General features: G+C 40.0%; 1 long non-coding RNA gene across 2 annotated transcripts in view; it reads left to right on the forward strand.

Moving 5' to 3' along the window:
• Positions 1-21,775, forward strand: part of LOC128652105 (uncharacterized) — a 48,978-nt gene extending 27,203 nt beyond the window's left edge. The window contains exons 2-4 of one of the 2 annotated variants that reach the window (XR_008401269.1): positions 9,754-9,922; positions 18,701-18,910; positions 20,236-21,775. This is a non-coding gene — a long non-coding RNA (uncharacterized LOC128652105). Of the gene's footprint in view, positions 1-9,753; positions 9,923-18,700 lie in introns of both variants that reach the window. The other variant, XR_008401268.1, reaches the window with a different exon arrangement.
• Positions 21,776-23,288: the final 1,513 nt, after the last annotated feature.

The following is a 23,288-nucleotide window of genomic DNA, read 5'->3' on the forward strand; positions in this document are numbered from 1 at the left end:
AAAAATGGCTGTAGTGTATGTGTTGTCGAACCATTTTGGTTCTTTTCCCTTACGGAAATGCGTTTCTTGTATAAAGATTATTTGGCTATTTAAGCATTTAAATTCTTTTAGGGCAATCGACCTCTTACCTGGGTTGTTTAATCCCTTCGCATTTATTGAGGTAAATGTGAGGCTGTGGGACTGGAATCTGCTTTTCTTTAGGTCCATACTGATGAGAAGAAAAAAAAAGGGAAGGAAGGGAGGTTAAGAAGAGTAGAAAGAAAAGAAGAACTATATAATGTACAAAGGAGAAGGAACGAAGTTAGTGATTAGGAAGAGAAGTAACCAAGATTTTTCTTAGGTAAACAATTGCCCGACACCAAGGGCAAAATGAGTATACTGTGTTTGTTTAAGTACAGCTTTCCCTGTCAAAAAGATACTGTTTAAACTTCAAAGTAAATGAGACAGAAAAAACAAGACAATCAAACTAGTGTCTGTTGGGGTAGTAACCCTAAAGTGGATAACTTTTTAAACAATATGTATAAACCCTAATGGTTTAGTCTGCTGCTAGGTGGAGAATTATTTTATAGCAATCAGGATCAAGCTATGTATGAGGAGAGGGTGGGGGGTTAGTATAGTAAAGAAGAAGCGAGAGCATGTCTTTGCAGGGCTATACATGCTTCAGAGTCCGCAATGGGCTCTGGGGGCTGACTTGCGCTTCCACATGGTGGGTTCTTTTGTGGCTAGTTATATCTACTTGCGAAACCCACAGCAGTATCTAGTTGTGAATTGTAGGGATGGGATGGGAAGGGAGGGAATGTGAGAGTTGGTAGGTGAGGATAGAACGGGAAAGGAGGAGCAAAAATGGGATGGGTATGAGATGGAGGGCAAGGGAGGAGTTGCGGAGGGGATGAGTAGCTTGCGATTACATAGCTAGATCATTAAACTCATTATAAGACTAAAACCAAACAATATTTTAGCACAAAACCTTCTATAGTTTAGAGGATACAGAGAAAGAGTGTGAGCGGACACATCTTCAACCCTAGCACAAATTGGGTTTGTCTGAGATGATCATTGGCCTTAGAGGGCATCTAAGTCCAGTCCCTTTACGTGCCGCATCTTCCAATAGTCCTCTAGTTCAAATGAGACCTCTTTGTCTCCTACTGATTAGCATGAGAAAAGGCAGAGCAAGTTCTTGGGTACTTATTAACCCTGCTATGTTATGTTTATGTCCTCTGAGCTCTCCCGTTGTGTTGAAGTGGTCTCCTCTCTGCTAATTGCTAGGGCTGCATAGAAGGCCTGCGGGTCCCCACCAGGCCTGTAGACCGCCGTCTTGTTGTTATGTGTCGCCACCAATGAGACTGGGAAGCCCCAACGATATTGTACTTTATGTTCTCTAAGAGTCAGAGTGATGTGACTGAGCTCTTTTCTTTTTTGGAGTGTTACAGGCGATAGATCCGAGAAAAGCTGGATTTTTTTCTCCCGCATGCAGTATAGATTGTTTGACCCTGGCACATTTAAGGATTTCCTCTTTATACCTGAAATTCAGGAACTTGATTATTATGTCCCTGGGTGGACCTTTAGGCAGTGGCTTAGGTCGCAGGGCCCTATGTGCCCGCTCCATTACAACTTCAGGGGAGCTAGGTGTACCCTTTATCGTGCAGAAAAGACTCTGCAGATAACCTTCGATTGCCGGAGGGTGTATTGATTCAGAGACCCCTCTGACTCTTATGTTATTTCTGCTACATCGATTTTCAAGGTCCTCTAGTTTGTCAGAGAGGGCCTGCATGTCAGCCTGCTGTTGCTGTATATCTGTGCTGTTATGTTGCACTGTATTAGCTATTGTTACCTGTTCTGCTTCTGTTTTGGCCACTCTATTTTCCAGAGCTACAATATCTTTTTTCAAATCTCCAAAAAGGCTCCTCATTTCTTGGAGCACTCCCTTTATGTCCTCTTTTGAAGACAGGTAGCGAAGATCCCCTTTAGTTAAAGGTTGTGACTGCCCTTCAGTTTGTGGGGTTTGCTCCCTGCTGGCTTGTGTATGTTGGCTACTGGCCATTTCTCCTGTTTGTGTGTCAGGGCTGGTGTCTAACTGTTTAAGATATCTGCTTAGTGGTCTGGTAGCTTTGTTTTTGTCAGTTTTGTTGACTTTTTTATTAGGCATCCCCACTGCAGAGGGAGTGTCTGTTCAGGCATGTGTATATTGTCACCTAAAACTTTATAGTCTCTGTAATATCTGAGGTGCCTTATTATATTAGCGCCTCTTCCTTTCTGTGTAACTCTTCTGTTTGTTAATATTTGTAAATGTATTCCCTTTTATTCAGCTTTATGTCCACTTTCCGCCATTAGCCTGAATTAAGTTTGTAAGGCTCACTGCTACACTGCGTGCAACTAGGGCAGTGTGACAGGCCCAACAGGGGGTCTGCGATGCGCTGCGTGATAGCCTTAGTCAGTATTGGGGATCAGATAATAGTGTGAGCGTGAAAACCACAGTGTATAGGTGTTTTTTATACTTATTTGCCAGAGCCTGCTGGCGCATCAGCTCCCCTCTTACCCTCCCGAGGATCTCCGGTTAGATGGTGATGTCACCGCGTGGCCTGCCGCTCTGGTGTGTAGTTTTTTGTGGCTTAGATGTGCAGACCGTGCAGGGTATACAGCCGACCGCAGCGTGTTTGGTGTGGGGTTTTCTATTACCAGCTGGGCATTTATCGTGTGTCCGGTCCCGTGAAGATGCGCTTCAGTGTTCTTCCAGTAGAGTGGCTGTCAGTCTTCCCGGCGCCTATCAATGTCTCAGGCCGCTCTCAGCGTGACTCATATCCGTGTAGCAGGTAAACCTGCGTGAGGCTGTTTGCGATCCGGTGTCTTATTTAGCCAGGTCATTCACCATTACTTTATGAAGGTTTTGGGAACTTATAGGGGTCTAGTTGTGTCTTTAGATTGCGTTATCCACTTTCAGGATTAGGAGCTCTTTCAGCAACCAGCCATCCGCCCCTTTAAAATACCTTTTACGTTTATTAGAAGGCAGAATAGCAGACAAAGCCTTCTGTATTGCAGCAGCAATAAAATCTTTTATATTCACAGGGATATCATGTACATTAGATGTTGAAGGAACAATAGGCATTGTACTAGTACTGATGGATACATTCTCTGCATGTAAATGCTTATCATGACAACTGGTACATACTACAGCTGGAGATATAATCTCCGATAACTAACAACAGATACACTTAGCTTTGGTAGAACTGTTATCAGGCAGCAGGGTTCCAACAGTGGTTTTTGAGACAGGATCAGATTGAGACATCTTGCAAATGTAAGAGAAAAAAACAACATATAAAGCAAAATTCAATTTCCTTATATGGCAGTTTCAGGAATGGGGAAAAAATTTTAACAGCATAGCCCTCTGAGCATAAAAAGAGTCAAGAGGCATATAGGAAGTGGGGTTTAAATAATTAAATTATTTGGCGCCAAGTATGATGCGTAACGCAAAATGAAATTTTTTTGGCGATAACAACATCCAGAAATGACGCAACTCACGTCATGGCAGACACAACCTTGTGCAAGGAAACCTGGCGTCAACTAAGATGCCAGAAATGACGAATTGCATCATCGCACGTACCTTCGCGCTAAAAAATTCTCGCGCCAAGAATAACGCAATAAATATCAGCATTTTGCGACCTCGCGAGCCTAATTTTGCCCACAAAAATTCATGAAAAAGCAGTCAATTTGAAGAAAAGACTATACCCCAGGTAAGAAAAAATTACTTCCTAAATATGTTTCCCAATTTTGAAACTGATAGTGTGCAAAAGAAAATATACATAAACCTGACTCATGGCAAATATAAGTACAATACATATATTTAAAACTTTATATTAATACATAAAGTGCCAAACCATAGCTGTGAGTGTCTTAAGTAATGAAAACATACTTACCGAAAGACACCCATCCACATATTACAGATAGCCAAACCAGTATTGAAACAGTATCAGTAGAGGTAATGGAATATGAGAGTATATCGTTGATCTGAAAAGGGAGGTAGGAGATGAATCTCTACGACCGATAACACATAACATAGAATCAATAGGTGATACTGCCTTCACATCCCTCTGACAAACACTGTACTCTGAGAGGAATCGGGCTTCAAAATGCTGAGAAGCACATATCATCGAAGAAAATCAAGCACAAACTTACTTCACCACCTCCATAGGAGGCAAAGTTTGTAAAACTGAATTGTGGGTGTGGTGAGGGGTGTATTTATAGGTATTTTTAGGTTTGGGAAACTTTGCCCCTCCTGGTAGGATTGTATATCCCATACGTCACTAACCCATGGACTCTTGCCAATTACATGAAAGAAATGACAACATTGCCCCCCTTGTCAGAAGCCCTTATGACAATATCTTTAATAGTTTGTAATTGGCGCAATGCTGTCCTCTTAGAGTGTGAAAGGTTATCATGATATGAGGTTTTATCCAAGTTTTTTTCCATGGATAACAAATTTTCCTCAACTTTTTTTCTGGAAAGAGTTAATTAAGGGACCACGATACTGTATGGCATAAAAATCAGAATGTTTTTTTCCGGGTGATGGGATTATCGATGCCCAGTCACCATCATTGTCATCCATACAGTTATCCAGGCCTCTCAAAGCTTCAATTGCACAAAAATCTTTAAATTCTAATTTGTCATCAACATAGTGAGTTACACTTGGTAATGTATTCATTGTAACTGAAGAAGAAGCATGTGACTAATTTTTTGCAGATGCAAAATAACGCTTTAATGTAAGCTTGCAAACAAATTTGTTCACATAAAGCAGAGCAAATCCCATACCCCTTTGTAATACAGAAATTTGATCATCAGTGAAAGAAAAATCAGATAGATTTATAACAGATAACGTTAGTCCCTCTTTTGCACTCTGTGGTGCCTTGTGGATCTTCTTTCTTCTTCACTGGCCTGCCCTCAGGGTTCTTTTCCTAAAGGGACAGCCTTGCCAGTCTTCATTTTGGGTCTTGCTCCTCTTGAATCATCCTTTGAGGCAACCTGTGAAGACAAAAGAGGGGAATAGGTGGCCGAGGGAGAGGAATCATCTTGGTCATCAGGTTATCCTTGATCGGAAGATTCAGGTTCAGTGGATGAAAAACCCACTTTTCTGTCCTGTTAATTCTTCTTTTTATTTATGAGAATTGGCTTAGGTTGGGTATCAGCCTGTCCCCTTATTTGGAGTTATGTGTCCTTGTCTCCTAAATCTCATTTGATGATTCGGCCAGTGATAAACCTGATTATTATCATAGTCCTCTTTGTCTCTGACATATTTTTTACTCTTACAATCAGCTAGTTCTTTATCAGCCTTTTCAATATGCACTTGCATATTCTTTTTTTGTTCTTTAAAAAGTTGAGAGGCTGAAACTCTGCATCAGTTCCTAAGAAACAACAAGAGCTGTTATTTTCTATAGAAGCCACTATCACATTAGTGTCAGTATTGTATGACTTCTGCTGTTATATGGGGTAACTTACAATACTACCTAAACCCATTTTTCACAACATGTTGGCTGTTGGGCAATTATTTTTAGTAATTTTATTACAACATTTAAGCAGATAAAATATGGAGAATCAAACGAGAATTCACACTCCTTATTGAGTTAGCACATCAAATAAAGGAAAACTGTGCTTCTCCCACTACAATTAACCTTAGCCATGAATCTGACACTTTGCTACAAACTCTCCAGCATCGACGCAGTTCTCACTGGAATTCAATATAACTTTTGTTTCTGAGCACCATTAACTGTATGCATGACCTGCTCCATAACACTCAATGTACCCCACCTCTGCAATCATCCCTATCTACACAATCCTGCCTATTGAAAACACACTATTCTACATAATGCTCCCCTTGGTAACCCCTCTATATAACCCCCCATCACAAATACTACCCTTGACACCTATCCACTATTGCAAAACATAATCCCCCAATCTTGGAAAAAAAAAGTTAAAAATAATAATGTGACCCTTAAAACGACATGAAACTGTTTTTGTTTCTTTCATATTAAGATAAAGTATACAATTTTAAACAACTTTCCAGTTTATTTCTATTAAAAAAATTGCTGCATTCTATTGGTATTCTTGGTTGACAGAGCAGCAATGCCCTCCTGTGAGCTAGCTAAACACATTGGGAAGCCAATGACAAGAGGAATACATGTGTATCCACCAATCAACAGTTAGCTCCCAGTAGTGCAATACTGCTCCTGATGCTACCTAGATATGTTTTTCAACAAATGAAACCAAGATAAGAAAACAAATTATATAACAGAAATAAAATGAAAAGTTGTTTAAAACATGTATGCTGTGGGAGCTAACTGAGGAAGAGAACAGACATGAAAACTAAGAGCTCCTGAACAAGTTAGGTCTCAAAGTGGCTAAATTGCAACTAAACAAAGGGTTTAAAGTATTACCCCAGGACCTTCAACTGCCTACAGCATAGGACATCACCGGAAACAAGAAATATCGAATGTGGTGGTGCTTAGTCCTGTAAACGGGAGTGCGATGAGGTAACCAGAGAGGAGGAGAGTAGGAGGTCATGAGCAGAGCGAAGGGGACGGGAGGGAGAGTATCTAGAGACGAGGTCTGAGATATAGGGGGGAGCAGTACAGTTGAGGGCTTTGTATGTCAGAGTGAGAATTTTGTGTTTGATCCTAGAGGCAAGAGGAAGCCAGTGAAGGGGTTGGCAGAGAGGAGCAGCAGATGAAGAGCGACGTGTAAGGAAGATGAGTCTGGCAGAGGCATTCATTATGGATTCTAATGGAGCTAGGTGGAGACCAATCTCCCTTTATAAACATTGACACAAAAATGTATTCAAAAATATGGGCAAATAGTTTAGCTAAAGTTATTCCTTCACTAATACATGGAGACCAAGTAGGTTTTATCCTGGGTCCTGATAACACCAGGAGGTTACTTCACATATTCACTGAGGCTAAGAGAAGGGAGATCCCCCTCCTCGCCCTGTTGTTAGACGCCGAGAAGTCCTTTGACAGGGTGAAGTGCAAGTACTTGTGGGAGACTATGGGGGTATTTCAGTTCCCTAGGTCATTCTTGGTAGCAGTACAGGCCCTATACTCATGCCCCACAGCTAGAGTGAGAGGAATAGGCTTCACATCAGACAAGTTCACAATAACAAATGTCCCCTATCTCCTCTGCTTTTTGCTCTTGCTGTTAAAACCCTTGGCGCAGGCCATAAGGAAAGCAGACAATTTCAAAAGAATTGAGATAGGCAAATCCCAGTACAAAATAGCCCTGTTTGCGGATGACATCCCTCTATTATTTACGTCCCCTAGAACCTCTATACCAGCTGTAATGGAACTCCTTACATTTTTTGGAGATATTAGGCATTAAAAAATTAAATGAGACCAAGACGGAAGTCATGTACATTAAAGGGACAGTCAACACCAGAATTGTTGTTGTTTAAAAAGAAAGATAATCCCTTTATTACCCATCCCCTAGTTTTGCATAACAAACAAAGTTATAATAATACACATTTTACTTCTGTAATTACCTTTTATTTAAGCCTCTGCAGACTGCCCCCTTATTTCAGTTCTTTTGACAGACTTGTATTTTAGCCAATCAGTGCTCACTCCTCGGTAAATTCACGTGCGTGAGCGCAATGTTATCTATGTGAAACACAGGAACTAATGCCCTCTAGTGGTGAAAAACTGTCAAAGTGCTTTCAGATTAGAGTCAGCCTTCAAGGTCTAAGGCAATAGCATATGAACCTCCTAGGTTTATCTTTCAACTAAGAATACCAAAAGAACAAAGCAAAATTAGTGATAAAAGTAAATTGGAAAGTTGTTTAAAATAACATGCCCTGTTTGAATCATGAAAGATTTTTTTGGACTTGACTGTCCCTTTAATATCATAAAAGAAGATCTGGAGTATCTCCTTCTCTTCTTAGATAGGCTCCCTGAGTTTAGATTAGACATGTGCGATTCGTTTCGGATCGATTTGGAAATTCGGAAAATTCGGATCGATTCGAATTTCCGAATTAAAATACTGCCCAATCTACCGAATAAATCCGAATCGAATACATCCGAATCGATTCGAATACATCCGAATCGATTTGGATGTATTCGGTAGATTCGGATGGCCGTGCATTACACTAGTATTGTACAGTATATTAGGTTTTATCACTCTGCTATGGGTTAAACCTAATATACAGTACATAATACTAGTGTAATACACAGCACATCCCACCTAACACTTACCGAAATTCCAAATTTCCGAATCGATTCGAACCGAACCAAATTTTTTCCGAATCCGAATGAATCCAAATGAATCCGAAACGAATTCATTCAAATTTTTCCGAATTCGAATAGTTCCGAACCTGCACAAGTCTAGTTTAGATCCCTAATAGAATCCTGGAAGTTTTCAGAAATATCTTGGACAGGGAGGATTGCAGCAATTAAGATGTAATTTCTCCCAAAGCTCACTTACTTGTTTAGCTGTAATCAGTACAAATCCCAAGAACAATTCTTAACAAACTGCAAGGTATTATTACTACTTACATATGGAAGGGTAAGAAACCATGCACATCTAGGCTTATACTAAAGAAATTAACTAGAAAAGGTGGACTAGCCCTACCTAACATAATATTATACCACAAAGCAGCACAACTCTCCCACAACCTAGGGTGGGGTAATACCTCAAACCCTCCACGATGGCAATATGTGGAACGGGCTCTAATTCTGGAAACTATACAGCTGCCAGACTTTATATGGACCCCATCTTATTATAGAAAGCGTTTAGGAATTGAACACCCTATACTATTAGACAACTTGAATTTTTGGGACAGAATAAAACATCCCCATACTTTAGCTCCCCACCCTTCACCACGCCAATCAGTCAGGAGTATAGTAGGATGTCTACAAGAGACTCGCACCACCTTTATTGAAAAGTATACAGTACCCCCAAAATTCCAATTCAAGACTTTTAGATTCTTTAGTCTTGCAAGACATTGGGGATTCCAGAGAGAGTTGACAATGTTATGAGCTGCTTATTCTATTTAAACTATTTTATGTTTAACCAAACTTTTCCTTTTCTTTTACTGAACTCTTCTCTGAAACTGCAGATATATTACTTCTGTATTTTCCAGCAATTCACTTATAACCTAATAAGCTACGTATCTGTATTTGTCTAACAACTTGCTTCTAACCTAATAAGTTACACCTCTATAGTTATATCTCTTGTTACTACTTGTCTTTGCCTATTGTGAGGGACACATAGGTTTTGGGGAGTTTGGTGTTTTACTCAGCGCACACTACTTTACGCATGTGTTTAACTGATAAGTTACACCGACATATAACTGTTTTGGCTTTTTCTCATAGAATGTTTTCTAAATATCTTAAACTCAAGGCCTCTTTGTCTAGTATTATTTTTCCAACCCAATTAGCCTCTGGCCAAATTCCAAGAAAGCATATCATACTAATTCTAACATAGAGAACCTGTTTTTTTTAGCAACCACTAATCACGTGAGATTTATTAGCCAATTATTATAAGCCAATTAGCTCTCTGCTTTGTAAGGAACTGTAATAGTATAAAATGCATGTAGATGAAAATGTATTAGTCTTGCGTTGCTGTGTTTTGTGCTGGGACACTGTTGCAACAGTGTAATAAAGATTACCTCTCCTGAGGTGAGCCCTTGTTTGATAAATATCTGGTCAGGCCCTCTTTATTACTGCACTTGAGATGAGCTCACTCACGACAGTAACTTGGTGACTCTGGTGGGATGTGTTTCAGGTCGACCTTCCGTGCCTCCCTGGCTGGAAACCAACATCTGCGCGCACCCATCTGATTACTTGTTGGAGATTTTGTCTTGTTGGCTTGGGAGTCCTGGGGGGCGATAAGGGAGTACGTCCTGAGGAACAGACCACAAACAAAGGACACAATCTACCCCTTGGACCAGTCTGTGAGTGTCTTTCTTCTTGTCTTTTGTGTTCATGTATGTGTAATATATGTTGTGGGTCTTTTACCCTGTTTTTATATACTGGATCACTATTAAATTCAATGGGACACCTGTCTGGCAGTTAAACACCCTTAGGGTGCGAGCCCACTATAAAATAATGTTTCAGGTGATAGGGATTTTTACAGAGCCAGAAATAGTGATCCAAGACATATTGTGACTTGAGACTATAGTGCTAATCCCTCCCGCTAGGCAGGGACGTTGAGGAAGTGTCCGTCCGGTAACTGCAGGGACTTGATTAGGGATTAAAGTGGGGTGTGGATTTTGATGGGTTGAAGTGCCCCTGTTTTTGATCAAATTTTTGAAGACTGGGCACTTTGTCATCAAAATTTACATTCACTTTAAGGAACAGGGATATAATAATGGGATCCCGGCTGTCTAAAGTAGACAAAGACTCTTCCCTTGCTAAAGTATATGAAAATTAGGAAAAACTCAGTACTGCTTGGTTATAAAAAAAAAAATAGACTTTATACTTTGTGCACAGAGCTCTGGGTCTCCTATACTCTCGGCCTTGATCCTGAATTAAGGTGGCCGAGATTTGGGTCCTTTGAGCTCTCTAAATTAATTGCCCTCTGCAATCTTCTGGTTGATATATGCACTGGCCAGATGGACTACTATTATCTTTTTGAGAATAGTAGGGTTGCGGACATCAAAACCCAAATGAAAATGTGTTTTCTGTGTCACTAAAAGTTTCATGTATGTTAAAATTGCTTTAGAATAAATGCTGGGAGTGAAATATTTGCGGTATGTGAGATGATATGATTTTTGTATACAATCGCTGCAAAACAAAGCTGGTCTTGATGTTTGATGCAGGCTAGAGCTGTGTGTGTGTGTGTATCAGGGATTCTTAGTTAAGAAATTTGACGCTGTAATGATCTGCTTGTTATTGCTGTAACTTGTTTTGTTTTTTTTTTCATATTTTTATTTATAATTCAACAGTATAACAAGATTGTCAAAACAAAAACAGAACAAATTCTTACAGCATTCGTAAGTTACATTGAAATCAAATATTTCTGTTCCACTAACATCATGGAATTACATATACAAAATAATACCATAAATTTTCCCTTAAGAAAGTTTCCACGAGAATAAACATATAGTAGAGAAAACTCACAACAAAGGATCTTAGTTTAAGACACACTCTTCAAGTACTGAACTTAAGACTTGTCGGGCACTAGACCCTCTACTCTTGATACATTCTTATACTGTTGACTATTTTATTAGATTTTGTAAAACCGAACAAACACAAAAGCACAAAACAAAATAAAACAAACAAAAAAAAAAAGAAGAAAAAAATATATATATCCTCTCCCTCCTCAATATATATATCCTCTCCCTCCTCAATGAAGATATAACTATCTTATAGAATAGGGATATTGCATATTTCCCAGAATTAAATAGTTTTAAAACCGGCTCTAGAACATCCATTGTTCCTTCATCCATTGCTGTAACTTGGTTTTAAAGTCATATGTATGTTCTTAATTTTTTGTGCCAATAATAGATTTTTTTTTTTTAGTTTTAAGTGATATTTGTTTTATGCATGGGCTGATGAGAGATTTAATGTGTTTTCACCTGTTTGCGGCATATAAAATATATTGTTTTTGCAAGTGAAGTAACTAAGGACTTTGTAAGTGCGATGGTGTGTGTGATTTTCGGTCACACTCTAGTAAATATGAGAGTTTTTCTGGCATGTGAATAGGTTGATGTTGTATTTGCAAGAGTTTGTGGAAAAGATAAAATAAGGTAAAAACTGTGTCTTGTTTGCCATTGGAATTCTGCTTCTTTGCTGTATTGTGGACTGTATATCATTAAATATATCTAAAGTATGTGGGTCTGTTTCTTTTGCAATACATTTTTAAGTATATACAGGTTGTTGTGATGGTAAATTGGACAAGTTTTCTAATCATAGCTAGGTTATATATGTAATATACGCATGATAAATGGTAAGCCCTTATGGGGACAGTACACTGTAAAATTGTTTTTTATATTAATGTATTTTCAATGACTTTTTATACAAGCTGCATAGTATAAAATGTAGGAGAAATTTAATTTGCAAGTTTATTTGTATATATGAAGTAGCTGGTTTTGTGCTTTCAAAACACAGTTATTGTAATGGGTTGAATTTCAGATAATAAGCATATCTCATTGTGTTCCTTATCTTATATTTGTCTGTAAAACCGGAGCTCAGTGCTTAGACAGAGCAATGGAAAATTGTCATTTTATTACTTAAAGTGAATGTAAATTTTAATGCTAAAGTGCCCGGTTTTTAAAAATTTGATTAAAAACAGGGGCACTTTAATTCATCAAAATTTACATTTCACTCGTTGTGAAGAAATACTTTCCTTTTAAATTTGACAGCAGCTCCAGCTTCCTCCGGTCGTCGCAAGCCATTTCTGATGTCAAAAATGATGGATGGGTCATCCTCCAATCACGGCTCCCCTCCCCCCACCGGGGGAATCAGTGTCTGATTCAATGCCGTGATTGGAGGAAGCCGGATTCATCATTTTAGACCCAGGAAGAGGCTTTGCGACGGGTGGAGGAAGCTGGAGCTGCTGTCAAGTTTTAAAGGTAAGGTTTTTTTTCACAACAGGAGTGAAATGTAAATTTTGATGAATTAAAGTGCCCCTGTTTTTAATCAAATTCACTTTAGCATCAAAATTTACATTCACTTTAAAGGACCAGTTCACTCATGGGAAAGGGGTTCATGAGCAGCAATAATACTGTATTAACAAGTAAAGGAGATAATACATAAATGTAGTAGTTTGTAAAATTTATATATTTTTTACATTTTTTGTCTTCTTTGCAGTTCAGCTAAATGTCCCTGGAATGCCCTGATAAAAGGGCAGTGCTATAATGCTCTATTACCCTGCCCCATGGCCATTCAAAGTGCTTTAGTAAATGATATGCTAAAGACAGTAAACCTCCAATGTGCACACACAATCAGCAGCTAACAAAAAAAAATTAAAATATCACTCCCCACACTTTACATTTAACTTTCCCTGAAAGCATAATAATTGCATAAGACCTGGATGATTTTTTTATATATTTTTTTTAGTTTGTTTTACAATAGTTTGGTTACATAACCACCTTGTGCACAGATCCTTCCTTGTATGTATATATATATATATATATATATATATATATATATATATATATATATATATATATATAAATAATATAAAACCTGCCGTTTAGATAGCAGACATTTAGGCAGTGTAAATCAATCCTCTCTGTAATGCAAACTGAACTAATGACAGCTGCCTGCAGTCTTTGTGCTGCGATCTGTGAGACTAGCAGTGGGGGAAAAGTTACATTTGCTTTCCAGCTGATTGAGGCTTCATGCCGATGTGGATTTGACTTCTGAGTTGAATAGATACAGGTTTGTGTAAAAGTGTGTTCTAATACAAGAGTGGAATTGCATGTTGCAAACGTTTTGTTTTTTTTCTCTTCAAATAAGTCACAAACTGAGAGATATCACTGACCTGAATGTATTCAAGCTCTAAATAAAAACTGCTCGCTGCTCAACACGGAGTCAGGGGGTGGAGCATGTGCTATGCACTGAAGGCAGGGAAACCAAAAAAATATTTAAAGGGGTACAGGCAAACTGATATAAAAACATAATTTATGCTTACCTGATAAATTTATTTCTCTTGTAGTGTATCCAGTCCACGGATCATCCATTACTTATGGAATATATTCTCCTTCCCAACAGGAAGCTGCAAGAGTCCACCCACAGCAAAGCTGCTATATAGCTCCTCCCCTAACTGCCATATTCAGTCATTCGACCGAAAACATGCAGAGAAAGGAAAAACCATAGGGTGCAGTGGTGACTGTAGTTCAAATGAAAAAATTACCTGCCTTAAAGTGACAGGGCGGGCCGTGGACTGGATACACTACAAGAGAAATAAATTTATCAGGTAAGCATAAATTATGTTTTCTCTTGTTAAGTGTATCCAGTCCACGGATCATCCATTACTTATGGAATACCAATACCAAAGCTAAAGTACACGGATGATGGGAGGGACAAGGCAGGTACTTAAACGGAAGTTACCACTGCCTGTAAAAAACCCTTTCTCCCAAAAATAGCCTCCGAAGAAGCAAGGTATCAAATTTGTTAAATTTGAAAAGTATGAAGCGCAGACCAAGACTCCGTCTTGTAAATCTGTTCAACAGAAGCCACATTTAAAAAAGGCCCAAGTGAAAACCACAGCTCTAGTAGAATGAGCTGTAATCCCTTCAGGAGGCTGCTGTCCAGCAGTCTCATAAGCTAAATGAATTATGCTTTTTAACCAAAAAGACAGAGAGGCTGCTGAAGTCTTTTGACCTCTCCTCTGTCCAGAATAGACAACAAACAAGGTGAACGTTTGATGAAAATTGTAGTAGCTTGTAAGTAAAACTTTAAAGCACAAACCACGTCCAATATTGTGTAATAGACGTTCCTTCTTTGAGGAAGGATTAGGATACAAGCATGGAACAACTATCTCTTGAGTGATGTACTTGTTAGATACCACCTTAGGAAAAAACCCAGGTTGGTACGCAGGACTACCTTATCCGTACGAAGGACCAGATAAGGAGAATCACATTGTAACACAGATAACTTGGAGACTCTACGAGTCGAGGAATTAGCTACCCAAAAGGAACTTTCCAAGATAAAGATTGATATCTATGGAACAAAAAAGGTTCAAACGGAACTTCTTGAAGAACCTTAAGAATAAGGTTTAAGCTCCATGGCGGAGCAACAGTTTTAAACACAGGCTTGGATCTAACCAAAGCCTGACCAAATGCCTGAACGTCTAGAATACCTGCCAGACGCTTGTGCAAAAAAAATAGACAGAGTAAAAATCTGTCCCCTTTTAAGGAATTAGCGGACAACCCTTTTCTCAAAAACATCTTGGAGAAAAGATAATATCCTGGGAATCCAGACTTTACTCCATGAGTAACCCTTGGATTCATAACAATCAGATATTTACACCATATCTATGTTCAATTTTCCTAGAGACAGGCTTTCATGTCTGTATTAAGGTATCAATGACTGACTCGGAGAAGCCATGCTTTGATAACATCAAGCGTTCAGTCTCCAGGCAGTCCATCTCAGATTGATTCTATTTAGATGGTTGAAAGGACCCTGAGGTAGAGGGACCTGTCTCTGAAGCAGAGACCGTGATGGAAAGGATGACATGTCCACCAGATCTGCATACCAGGTCCTGCGTGGCTACGCAGGCGCTGTCAAAAACACCAAAGCCCTCTCCTGCTTGGTCTTGACCTCCGGAGGAAATCCCACTCCCCCGGAAGAAAAGTCTGACGACTTAGAAAATCCACCTCCCAGTTCTCAACACCTGGGATATGGATAGCTGATAGACAAGAGTGAGTCTCTGTCCAGTGAATTATTGTAAGACTTCTAACATCGCTAGGGAACTTCTGTTCCCCCTTGATGGCTGATGTAAGCCACAGTCGTGTATATTGTCCGACTGAGTATGATGTACCTCAGAGTTGCTAACTGAGGCCAAGTCTGAAGAGCATGGAATATCACTCCCAGTTCCAGAATATTTATTAGAAGGAGGGTCTCCTCCTAAGTCCACTATCCCTGAGCCTTCAGGGAGTTCCAGACTGCATCCCAACCTAAAAGGCTGGCATCTATTGTAACAATTGTCCCATCTGACCTGCGGAAGGTCATACCCTTGGACAGATGGACCCGACATAGTCACCAGAGAAGAGAATCTCTGGTCTCTTGGTCCAGGTTTAACAGGGGGACAAATCTGTGTAATCCCCGTTCCTCTGACTGAGCATGCATAGTTGCAGCGGTCTGAAATGTAGACGTGCAAACGGTACTATGTCCCTTGCCGCTACCATTAAGCCGATTTAATTCATGTACTGAGCCACCGAAGGGCGCGGATGGGATGAAAAAAACACGGCAGAAATTTAGAAACTTTGACAACCTGGACTCCGTCAGGTAAATTTTCATTTCTACAGAATCTATCAGAGTCCCTAGGAGGGAAACCCTTGAGATTGGGGATAGAGAACTCTTTCCTTGTTCACTTTCCACCCATGTGATCTCAGAAATGCCAGTACTACGTCCGTATGAGACTGGGCAATTTGGATGTTTGACGCCTGTATCAGGATGTCGTCTAAATAAGGGGCCACTTCTATGCCCCGCGGTCTAAGGACCGCCAAAGCGACCCCAGAACCTCCATAAAGATTCTTGGGGCTGTAGATATCCCAAAGGAAAGAGCTACAAACTGGTAATGCCTGTCTAGAAAGGCAAACCTGAAAAACGATGGTGATCTTTATGCATCACAATGTGAGGATAAGCATCCTTCAAATCCATTGTAGTCCTCTATTGACTCTCCTGGATCATAGTTAAGATGGTACGAATAGTTTCCATCTTAAATGACGGAATTCTGAGGAATTTGTTTAAGATCTTTAGATCCAAAATAGGTCTGAAGGTTCCCTTTCCTTGGGAACCACAAACAGATTTGAGTAAAAACTCTGTCCCTGTTCCTCTCTTGGAACTGGATGGATCTCGTACACAATGTAAGAATGCCTCCTTCTTTATCTGGTTTGCAGATAATTGTGAAAGGCGAAATCTCCCCTTTTTTTGGGGGGGGAATCTTTGAAATCCAGAAGATATCTCTGGGATATAAATTCCAATGCCTAGGAATCCTGGGCATCTCTTGCCCACGTCTGGGCAAAGAATGAAAGTCTGCCCCCTATAGGATCCGCTACCGGATAGGGGTCCGTTCCTTCATGCTGCCTTAGAGGCAGCAGCAGGCTCCTTGGCCTGCTTATCTTTGTTCCAGGTCCGATTGTCTCCAGACCGCCTTGGACTGAGCAAAAATTCCCTCTTGTTTTGCCTTAGAGGAAGAGGATGCCACACCTGCCCTGAAGTTTTTAAAAGGTACGAAAATTAGACTTTTTTTTTTTTTTTTTTTTTTGCCCTTGATTTAGACCTATCCTGAGGAAGGGCATGACCTTTTCCTCCAGTGATATAAGCAATAATCTCCTTCAAACCAGGCCCGAATAGGGTCTGCCCCTTGAAGGGAAGTTAAGTAGCTTATTTATTAAAGTCACGACAGCTGACCATGATATAAGCCATAGCGCTCTGCGCGCCAGTATAGTAAAAAACAGAATTCTTAGCCGTTAGTCTAGTCAAATGAACAAGGCATCAGAAAACAAAGGAATTGGCTAGCATAAGCTTGTCAAATATATTCATCCAATGGAGTCGCTTAACTGTAAAGCCTCATCAAGAGACTCAACCCAGAACGCCGCAGCAGCAGTGACAGAAGCAATGTATGCAAGGGGCTGCAGGATAAAACCCTGTTGAATAAACATTTTTTATCCATTGGATCTAAAAAGCACAACTGTCCTCGTCAGAGGTAGTGGTACGCTTAGCTAGAGTAGAAACTCTTCTCTCCACCTTAGGAACTGTCTGCCAGAAGTCCCGTGTGGTGGTAACTATTAGAAAACATTCTTCTAAAAAATAGGAGGGGAAGAGAACGGCACACCTGGTCTATCCCATTCCTTATTAAAAAAAATTTTAGTAAACCTCTTTAGGTATTGGAAAAACATCAGTACACACCGGCACTGCATATTATTTATCCAGTCTACACAATTTCTCTGGCCCTGCGATTGTACACATTCATTCAGAGCAGCCAAAGCCTCCCTGAGCAACAAGTGGAGGTTCTCAAGCATAAATTTTAAATGTAGAAATATCAGAATCAGGTTAAATCATCTTCCCTGAGTCAAAAAAAAAAATCACCCACAGACTAAGCATATTGTGAGGTAGTATCATACATGGTTCTTAAAGCGTCTGTATGCTCTGTATCTACCCCCAGAGCTAACTGCTTTCCTTTAATTTCAGGTAGTCTGACTAATACTGCTGCCAGAATATTATTCACCACCTTTGCCATGTCTTGTAAAATAAACGCTATGGGCGCCCTTGATGTACTTGGCGCCATTTGAGCGTGAGTCCCTGAAGCGGGAGTCGAAGGGTCTGACACGTGGGGAGAGTTAGTCGGCATAACTTTCCCCTCGACAGAATCCCTATGTTGAGGCTTGCAAGAGAATGACTGAATATGGCAGTTAGGGGAGGAGCTATATAGCAGCTTTGCTGTGGGTGGACTCTTGCAGCTTCCTGTTGGGAAGGAGAATATATTCCATAAGTAATGGATGATCCGTGGACTGGATACACTTAACAAGAGAAATCTGAGATTTAAAAAAAATATTTACAAAGAAAGAAAATGAAGTTTATTGTATGCTCAGCACTAGTATATTTAACTATGTCAGCAGTTTCAATTAAAAATATTTTTAATTTGGGTAAACTGTCCCTTTAACTATTCTGCACCCCACTGTGATTGTGGTTTCTTATGCTGGCTTGTTTACTTAGGCTGATTGATAGCTGAGACTCCAGTATAAAACTTTTACTATAGGTGGGTATGCCACAGACTAAATCAGCTATTTCAAATGCCAAAATAGAGGAAAGGAGCTTGTACAGGGACATCCTTTACACATTTATGTGCCACACACAGTACACCTCTTACACAATCAGAAAATTACACAACATTTCTCAAATCAACGTCTCACTAGGTATGAGACATTGCTCCTTGTAACTTCTAATATCACTATCCTCTGCTGTATCTCTCTCAACCCAGCAACTTTGTTACCTCTGCTCGATGATGGTTCCCCCACACCATGTTTATCTGTATCTCTCTTTTCCTCCAAACCAAGGGATGACTTCTCTGATGTACCTCTACCTGGCTTGGATCAGACACTGTTCTGTGATGGAAATTCAAGGATGGTGAATGGTTCTCGTCAATCTGGCTATGCTGTAGTTTTGACAGATTCTGTTATAGAGGCCGAGCCCCTCCCATCTCACTACAGTGCCCAAGCGGCTGAGCTACATGCACTCACACATGCTTGTCAACTCTCAAAGGACAGGTTAGTAAACATTTACACTGATTGTAAATATGCCTTTGGGATTGTACACACCACTGGTCAATTATGGAAATTAAGGGGTTTTCTAACTTCTGCTGGTATCCAAATTGCCAATGCACTACAAGTTTATGCACTCCTTGTCTCAATCCATTTACCCACTTCCATCTCTATCATGCATTACAAAGCACACACCTACTCATAGGACCCCATTTCACTTTGTAATAATTATGCTGATCGAATTGCTTAGCATGCAGATTCTCTGCCACTTATCCTTCTCTCAGTCACCCCCACTCACAAACCTCACCCTCTTGACAATACATTGTGTTCTCTTGACACTTACCTTACTGAACAAATTGTTCACCTCTGGACTAGTCTTGGTCTTACCTGTGACTCTTTTGGTATCTGGTTCACTCCAGATGGACGCCCTGCTCTACCTCAACCACACCTCTCTCTTATGCTATCCTTTCTGCATAAACTGAGGTACCACACAACTTGCTGAAACCCTTAACAGATACTAGTTTGCCCCCCAGTATCCATCAAGCTGCAAAATGAGTTGTATTGAATTGTGTGACTTGTGCTCAATTCAATCCAAGGGGGGAACCTAAAGGCCCACCAGGCGGACGCCCATGGACATTTCAACCTTTTGAACGTTTACAAATTGACTTTTCTGACATACCTCCCTGTAGGGGTTTCAAACATTTACTTGTGATTGTGGACCAACTTACTGGATGGGTTGAGGCCTTTCCTACTATAACTGTGAAAGCCCAAGAAGTTGCCAAGTGGATGCTAAAAGAACTTATACCCAGGTTTGGCCTCCCCAGAAAATTGAATCTGACAGAGGAACACATTTTACAAGTAATATTACTCAGCAACTGACATTAGCCTTAGGCTTTACTTGGCATCTCCATATCCCTTGGCATCCAGAAAGCTCAGGCCAAGTGGAAAGAAAGAACCAGACCCTAAAACAGACTATTGCTAAAATTTGTTCTCAAGCAAGCCTTAAATGTGTAGATGCTTTGCCCCTAGCACTCGCACAAACTATAGGGGGACCCTCAAACTTTCACCATATGAACTGTTGTTTGGTAGGCCACCTCTTTTGTATAGTGTATAGTGCCAACACCTTACACCTGCCTGACCTTGTGGTGGGTGATGTACAACTAACTGCCTATCTTTTGCAACTGCAAAAGCAATTACATTCTCTCCACAGACAGGCCTCTCTCTCTCAGCCTTTGCCATTGGATGTGACTGCACATCCCTTCCAGTCAGGTGACTTTATTTTAGTCAAGACCTATCAAAAGAAGCCACTGCAGCCTCTCTGGTCCTTACAGGTCCTTACTGGTTTTGCTGACTACTCCAACAATTATCAAAGTTGCCGAGGTCAACTCTTGGATCCATTACTCCAGGTGTAAATGATACAGCCCAGACAAAGAAGCAGCATGCAACGGACCAAAGAAAGAAGAAGCTGGGGCAACCAAGGCCTCTGAAGAAGGGGTAACCAAGACCCCTAACAACGAGTGGTTAATTAAGACCCTTGCTGGTTTGAAACTCCAACTAACCAGAAATAGTGAGATCTCACTAACTGAATGAGTGAAACTGAAAGATTTGTCTTCCTTACTCTTATTTTCATTGTCTCACTCCTCTGTTGATATCTTGAGTAACATTCCTCAATATGTCTCCTTTGTTTTGTGTCACACTTTTGACCATGCTCTCTTACTCTATTTCCCAATATGTGTCTCCTGGTCAGTGTGTTTGTTCTAACCCCTTTACTAAATAATCTTGTTCTGGTAACCTTGTATCTGTGGCAGTTTTCCCTCCCACTACTAGCTGCCCCAACAAGCAATTATACTCAAAGTTCACAATAAAAGTCCTAAGGGTTTTGTTATCCAGTCTATTTGCATAGCCCCCACTACTGAATGTGGTTTGAAAAATATGGAGTGGGTAGCTGAGAAACAAAAGTCACCCCTCCTTTCTTTGTGTTCCCATATAACTACCTTTGCCACAATCCATTTTACCCCCATTATTCTTTTCCCCGTAATGATAATTTACCTAATGCCCAATTGTCCTCAGAGAACGGTCCCTTAGGTGAATAGGGACTAAAATTACATGTGGTCCTACTCCAAACTATAGCCAATCACACAAGATGTGATTGATGACAAATTTTGCCTTGGAGGTATTTTTGACCATCTCTTTTATTGGCTAACTAATTTGGGATGGTTACGCTCCCTTTTTCTGTATGGCATTGTTATTATAGTATGCCTTATCCTGATGTGTTGCTGTATACAATGTGTACTTGGTTTAATTTCTACATGCAAGAGTGTTTTCTCTGTGTCTCATTCTTCCCCCAAATACTTAAATCTCTCTTGACCCTGACTTGTTCTGAGTTCACCTACTTCTCTCCTGCTCTATGTCTCTTTTGACCTCTTGATCTTACAATGTTATTGCCTAACCACCAGCTGTGCCCTAAATGTCCCTGTCTTATCCCTATGCAGGATGCACTACGTCCCTAGGATCGTCTAGAACTTTCATACATTGGGAAACTGGCCACTTGACAGACCATGGAGCATTATCTACCTTGATGGCCACCCCGGTCATAACCTGTATACCCATACCCCACTCCTTTTTTGCTCCCTGGTGGTCCCTATCTCTTCTGTCTTTCTGTGTTGTTTTAATTTTTGCTTTCATATTGCATTACCTTATACTTACACTCTCTATATTTCCTTCACAGGTGCAGAATTCCTTCACCTCCCAAACATGAAATGATACTGCCTGACAGTATCATGGCACTATTCGCCATCAACTCTGCAAGAATGATGGGGATTGTTAATTGTTGTTAATGAATCTGGGAGGGGATGTTTCTGCACTATGTCATGTCACACCGCATATATATATATATATATATATATATATATATATATATATATATATATATATATATATATATATATATATATATATATATATATAGGAATGTTTAGGTAGTTGCCTACTCCACCCGCCGGCGCTTAGCGTCCGGTAATAGCGGAATCGTCTACTACCTAACTTCACTCCTACCTTGCTTTTGGTTACCCTCTTGTAGTCCTGTGAACCATCTTGCAAGGGAGAATCCATGTGCTAATAGCATTGTGATTGTCAAACCGCCATGAGTCGCATTGACTTTTTGTGATTGCGGCACTTTGACATTATCCCTCAAAGGGGGGAATGTTATGAGCTGCTTATTCAATTTTCTTTATTTTATATGTTTAACCAAACTTTTCCTTTTCTTTTACTGAACTCTTCTCTGAAACTGCAGAAATATTACTTCTGTATTTTCCAGCAATTCACTTATAACCTAATAAGCTACGTATCTGCATTTTTCTAACAACTTTCTTCTAACCTAATAAGTTACACCGACAAATAACTTTGTTTTGGCTTTTTCTCATAGATTGTTTTCTAAATATCTTAAGCTCAAGGCCTCTTTGTCTAGTATTATTTTTCCAACCCAATTAGCCTCTGGCCTAATTCCAAGAAAGCATATCATACTAATTCTAACATCGAGAACCTGTTTTTTTTTAGCAACCACTAATCACATGAGATTTATTAGCCAATTATTATCAGCCAATTAGCTCTCTGCTTTGTAAGGAACTGTAATAGTATAAAAATGCATGTAGATGAAAATGTATTAGTCTTGCATTGCTGTGTTTTGTGCTGGGACACTGTTGCAACAGTGTAATAAAGATTACCTCTCCTGAGGTGAGCCCTTATTTGATAAATATCTGGTCTGGACCTCTTTATTACTGCACCTGAGACAAGCTCACTCACGACAATGAGATGGGAAAATTACTGGCTCACAGGACTGTGGGTATTCTTTCTTCTAATTATTACACCATTACAGACGTACAAGCTGAACTTATTTCCAATCCTCAAAGAGCATAAGAAAAAGACCTTGGCCTATCAGTGGACACTAACATTTGGAATAGGGAACTAGTTTTTGCTAGGAAGACTCTGCACAGTGCCACATTATGGGAATTACACTACAAGGTAGATGTCAGATGGCACTTAGTACCAACACATCTTCATATAAGATATTTCAAAATGTGTCGCCTTTATGCTTGAGAAATTGTGGAAAATTATGTAGCTGGGTACACATCTGGTGGGATTGCACTATGATCAGACCTTTTTGGAGAGAGTGCTTTAGACTACTGGAAGACATGAACTTTAACTTACCACGTACTCCAGAATTAGACCCGTTACACCTGTTTCTCCCCCAAAATGGCATTGACTAGAAAAATGTTTCTCACCTATTTTTTTACGTCAGACAAATTGATTATAGCCAGACAGTTTAAACAGTCAATACCACATACACTCCAGGCAGTACTAAGCCATATGAAATATATCAAGAAAA

Source organism: Bombina bombina, chromosome 3 (assembly GCF_027579735.1).
Source record: "Bombina bombina isolate aBomBom1 chromosome 3, aBomBom1.pri, whole genome shotgun sequence".
Taxonomy (NCBI): domain Eukaryota; kingdom Metazoa; phylum Chordata; class Amphibia; order Anura; family Bombinatoridae; genus Bombina; species Bombina bombina.